Here is a 6,005-nt window from a genome sequence, read left to right as displayed (position 1 = left end):
CTAGTGAAATGAAAGTCTCTATTATGAACGGCGTTATATAATGAGACTAAACATTTCATGGTTCGGTCTTATACTAAATCATTTGTATAGAATATCCCCGCTTGCATGTCTAATACATGAATGATTAGGATCAAATCATTTGTAGTACTTTACAACATTTGTAACACCTATAAAGCGGACCATACTCGTAATGTCACTAGGATAGAGTATCCAACCTTATCCATATACTACAGACCATTTAGGTTATCACTTAAACATGATCCATCTGTATGTCTCCACATACAAGTTTAAGTTACAATGATAACCTTGGATGCTAGTTTATTGGTTTGTGGTTAATGCAACTAAAATATCATATATTTCATAGACAAAGTGAATAATAAAATATCAAATATTATTAATCACAGAAATTTTTGTTCATAAAAAGTTTACAAACTATAGGACCCTACGAGATTTAGGGCATCAACCCCAACAACTCGATGTAAAACTCAATGCCTAACCCCTTCATCGCTCATGCATACTCGATGCACGATCCCTTCCTCACTCACACATGGCCTAAACTCGATGCTTGATCTCTTCCTCTTTCAGCATACTCGATGCAAAATCCTTTTCTTGCTCATGCATACTCGATGCACGATCCCTCGCTCATGCAAACTCGATGCACAATCCTTTCCTCGCTCATGCATGGTTTTTACTCAATGCTCGCCTAATGTTTACTTGATGCTCGTCTAGTGTTTACTCGATGCTTGCCTACCATTTTCACGACCAACACTTAGCCAAAATTTTCTTCTTGCTAGGCTAACTTAGAAACACTCGAGAGTCAAGTCTCCAATACTTAAGCATTTTCCTTCTTAATTTCCTTATCCTTTAACCATTTCCCTACAGTTCCATATTAGCTAAAATATTAAACTTTTCATTTTACTAGTCTCAACAATAAACATATTTAAATAGGGAAAGTAGGGTTCGGGTTTCACAATTACTTCCCCCTTCTGAAATTTCATCTTTGAAATTTTTCTGAACCTACTCCAGGTGAAGGCTCCACATCAAAACTTCATAACGCCCCTTTTTTTAGCACTACGCTTATGCTGCGCCATTTTGATATTTGCTTCCTCAGCTTCGTGGTTCCTTTAGCTACACTCATCCTTTAGTTACTATTCTTCTAACATTACTTACAGTGGTTATGATATACTCTTACTATTACCACATCCTCAACCATTGCAAACTAACATAGTTCATCCTACATACTTCCTAACATTAACAAAATACAAGTGAACATGCTCGAAAGAGACAACATATAATATCAGAACTTATTAACATAAAGACAATCTACTCATTCGGAGTTACTTTACCTGTTACATTATCTGGTGGTTCCTCGAACTCCTGTTGAGTCACTGCACACATTCTGCCCTATTGTTGTGGTTGCTTTGTTATTCCTTTATGCTTGGCACCACTAGAACCTTCTTCTCTTTCTTCAATTTAATTAGTTGTTCAACAGTTTGAACTTCTCGAACTAACTGAGGACAGTTCCTCTTGATATGACATGTCTGTCCACACTGGAAATAGATGTTCTTTCCACTGTAACATATTCCCAAATGATACATCCCACAGTTCGCACATAGAGGTTTCCTAATTGTACTGACCATAGACTCGCCAATACGTCGTGTTTCAGATACTTCAACTGTAGTATCTAACTGTCTAGACCTCTTCTTACTCAAACTCGCCTCTTCTGAAATTCTTGGCTGATCCTCATTCCCTTTCTGTAGCTGTTATTCCTAAGCTAGATTCTTCTCAACTCTATTAGTTATTTCAAATAATTGAGTAAAATCCCTTCAATTAGCCATAGAAGTAACTAAAGTTCATATTTCCTTCCTTAATCCATTTTCAAACCTTCTGCATCTATCTTTTTCTTCAGCTATAATCAAATGTGCATACTGAAATAGTTCCATGAATTTCTGCTCGTATTTAGCAACCGTCATCGATCCCTGAACTAACTTGAGAAACTCATCTCTCTTCGCTCCTTGTATGAGCTAGGATAGTACTTTTCCTAAAAAAATTCTATTACTTTTCCTAAAAAATTTCTCTAAATTCTAGCCACGACAAGGGCTCAGATCGACTTCTCCTGGCATCTACAATCTTCCACCATTTCTCAGCTCCTTTATGTAGTAGAAATACTGCTAGCTCAACCTTACGGTCATGTGGGCATCTCATTATGTTGAAACATTTCTCAATCAGGTGTAACCAAACCTTAGCATCTGTTGGATCTGTGGCACCATCAAACGTCGTTGCACTTAAGGCCTTTAGCCTCTCGATGCCATACTTCTTTTTTAGGTCTGCCTGAATCGAACCCACACTCACCACCAACCTCTGGGCAATCTTATAAAAAATTCTCTCCTCTAACCGAGAATCTGCTATCAAGTAAAGGCCATCGAGCGTCAAGCATTGAGTAAAGCATCATCGTGCATCAAGGATCGAGTATAAGTCAGGAAGCTCGTTTTTTAAACTGCAAAAACTCGATGTGTTTATTCTTTTTTCCAAATTCTGACGTGATTCATCCCCGCGCCTCATTACGCTTTGTTGCTGGTATAAATTTTGGTTTAGTTCTTCAGCAAAATATATAGAATAGAATATATCAAATAATTCTAGAGAGAAACTTCGAAGAGAAGAAAAACCCATATTTTTTAGAGAGATGTTTCGAATTTACAGAGCGATTCTTGTAATTTTTTATGAGATTCAGTCAATTTGTATTCAGACTTTGTATCAATATGCTACTATCAATAGATTTCTTGAAGAATTTCATCCTCCGTGAATAGGTAATCCTTTTTCTTTGGGAATTATATAGACATTTTCTTGAGACTTTCCTTGAATTTTCTTTCATGTAATTACTTTCTTTTGAATGTTCTTGTTCAGATTTAAAATAAAATTGATTAGGATTGAATTGACGACTCAAGATTAATCAATTTTTATATGCAAAAATTACATGGTTCTATAATAAAATTATAATTATGGTCGCAAGAATTGTAGTCTTAATAGAAAATGTGGACTTCTTTTCCTCTTTTCTTTAAAGAATCTATTAATTCAAAACATTCATGCAATCAATCTTGAATTAGTTAAGAAAACCCATGAGTTTAATGCAATTTAGGGATTAATTGTGAAATGTCTTTAGGAAGCAATTAAGACCTAGATTAGGGATAATTGTCAAATTAGCTAATTAGGGCATTAGGAATTTATTCTTAATGAACTATTGAATAATCTAATTGCATGAATCTTTGTTAAGTAAATGATAGAATTGCCTAGTTTACATAAAATCCTCAAGATTTCATTTCAATTGAATCTTATCTCACAATCTCTCTTATTTCTCTCATCAATAAATTTCTTCTATAAATTCTTGTCTTTTTCTTTTAGTTAGTTTCTAGTTCTTAAAACAAACAAACTCCCCATTTAATCTTTTGCATTTTGGAATTCAAGTAGTCTATTTTAGGCCAATTAATAGCGATTCTCTTGGGATCGACCTTTTACTCCACTATTACTACGTGTTAGTTTTAGTTGTAGTTAGAGTATTGTAAATTTCATTTGTTTTGGGTAAGATATAATTAACGACATCTATTTCACGGCAAACAGTATACATGTTAGGGACTCACTTTAGGGATCTATACTAATGTATGAACTCTCTTCCCTTGTCCCAATACCTTATGCTCTGATACCAACTTGTCACACCCCCTCCCAGTTTACCCTCTTAACCTAGAAGAAAATGTAACTTCAACAATTACCAACCCTTATGTGGCACTTACTGCCTAACTGACCTGTTTAGGAACCCTGATCATCACAAATGTCATTCAAGAACTAACTAAACTTCGAACTTAAAAACAACCTCAGGGTACCATTCATAATAATATACAATATGTACATCCAGAAGCAAGGTTTAATGGGTCTCGCAGATTCAGAACTAGTCCCTAATATGCAACATGTGTACAAATATTTACAAAGTAACCACCTAAGTTTCCTTCAATTTATCTTTAAGTGGCATAGCAGTAGCGCAGTTAACCTTTGGGGAGATGACCGCTACCTGGAAAAGAAAACATTTAAAACAAGGTGAGCTACTAGCCCAATGAGTGACTAAATTTAAAACATAAATCTCATGCTTGAACTAGAAACTGGTAATTGAAAACTGAAATTGAAAACTAGCCAAGTAAACATTCGTGCATATCTTTTAAAAACATAATACTTCTGGAACATAGCTGGTCTGATCCTTAGTTGATAAAGAACCCCTTTGTTCGATTCCCAACAATAAATCTGGCCTTTACTTAAAACCTTTTAAAAACATATCATACCTGAAAACATAACTGAATTGGTACTAGGTTGGGAGAGGAAACCTTTTTGTCCAACTCTTATAATAACTTAGGCTAAGGTGTGAAGTCTTATAATAACTCTTGTACAAATATTCACTGATCTTCATATGAAGGAGAGATCCTTTTGCTCGACCCTCTATCCTAAACCTTTATACTTGACATACGTGCACATATAGCTAACCTGAATCCTAACATCAAGGATCATAACTAAAACTAAGCTCAGATAATTTCTCCTAGTACTTCAGTATTGAGCTGCTCATTCATCATAAGAAAATACTTTCATAGAAAGACTTACTGAAAACATGGTGTCATAGATATAGCATTCATGAGAACTTTGCTCCTAACGCATGCTCATAAACATTAAAAGCTCATTAACTGAATTCGTACTTTATATCTTTATAACCTAGCATGTGTCGAGCTCTTCATAACTTTTAAGTAAACCACTCCATTGACAAGCTTACTTAAGTCATATAGCATATAACAACTAACGAGCACCTTATATCACTTAGTACATCATTAATTTAACATATGTTAGAAATTCTCTTTTTGAAACTAGCATACATTGGCATTCTTTCTAAACTTAGTCTCTCTTTTGAGACTAGCTTTCATACTTAAACTAATTTCTTTCTTAAAACTAAGTCTTACCTTCCAAAGCAAGTTTCCCTATGCGTTGAGTACTTAGGTAAATTCCTAAGTTTTAAGCTTTGGCTAGGCGGCAGTCTTCACAAATCACTACCGCATACCATGCTTCAAACGTATAGCCTAGGTGTTCTTTCTGCCACACCTCAATGCACAGACTACTCCTTTGCGTCCAAATCTTAGCAAATGTTCACACAACCCTACTCACAGGTCCAACGCATTGCTCTGGCTCGAATGTACATGACCAACCTCGAGCTGCTAGCTTATTCAACTCAAGCAGCTGTCTGCTTGTTCAAAGAATTCCAGATTCAATTTACTCATTTAATAACTTATTTTCTAGAGCCTTTCTCAAGAAACTTCCTTCTACAAAATGTCTTAAGATACTTACCTCAAAATTTGAGCTTAGAAATTTTTGTAGTTTGGCCGAAATCTTAAAAAATCTAGCTCTGGCCCTGGTTTACCCGAGAGCTTGACCTTCTTATACTTTCTTCAAAATTTTCAGCAAGTTCCTGATGGTTTCTTCTTCTAACAGCCCTCCACCATCAACTAGACTTCTTTAGATTTCAGATGGCTTTGGAATCTTTTCAAATGCTCGAGTGGTTTGTTCAAAACAATTTTTTGAAGTCAACTTTCTCCTTTTGTACTCATGCTAGCCATTCAACCTTAATAGGCTGCCACAACCACCACTTAGTGGGCTGAATCCACTCAACCAATCCAGCTGGCCTTCTTAAACGGTGTTTAAAGTTGATCGCTCATGAAAAATTCAATGCTCGATGGCATACTCGATGCTCGATGCACGATGGAATTTACTCGATGCACGATGGCATTTACTTGATGACATTTTGGTAATTACTCGATGATACTCGTTGGCAAACTCGATGCCTGACCCCTTTGTCGCTCACGCATACTTGATGCACGATCCCTTCCTCGCTCATGCATGTCCTAAACTCGATGCTCGATCTCTTCCTCGCTCATGCATGGCCTAAACNCTAAACTCGATGCTCGATCTCTTCCTCGCTCATG

This window comes from Benincasa hispida, chromosome 6 (assembly GCF_009727055.1).
Source record: "Benincasa hispida cultivar B227 chromosome 6, ASM972705v1, whole genome shotgun sequence".
NCBI lineage: Eukaryota > Viridiplantae > Streptophyta > Magnoliopsida > Cucurbitales > Cucurbitaceae > Benincasa > Benincasa hispida.
The sequence above is the reverse complement of the archived record's forward strand: the minus strand, read 5'-3'. Positions refer to the sequence as shown.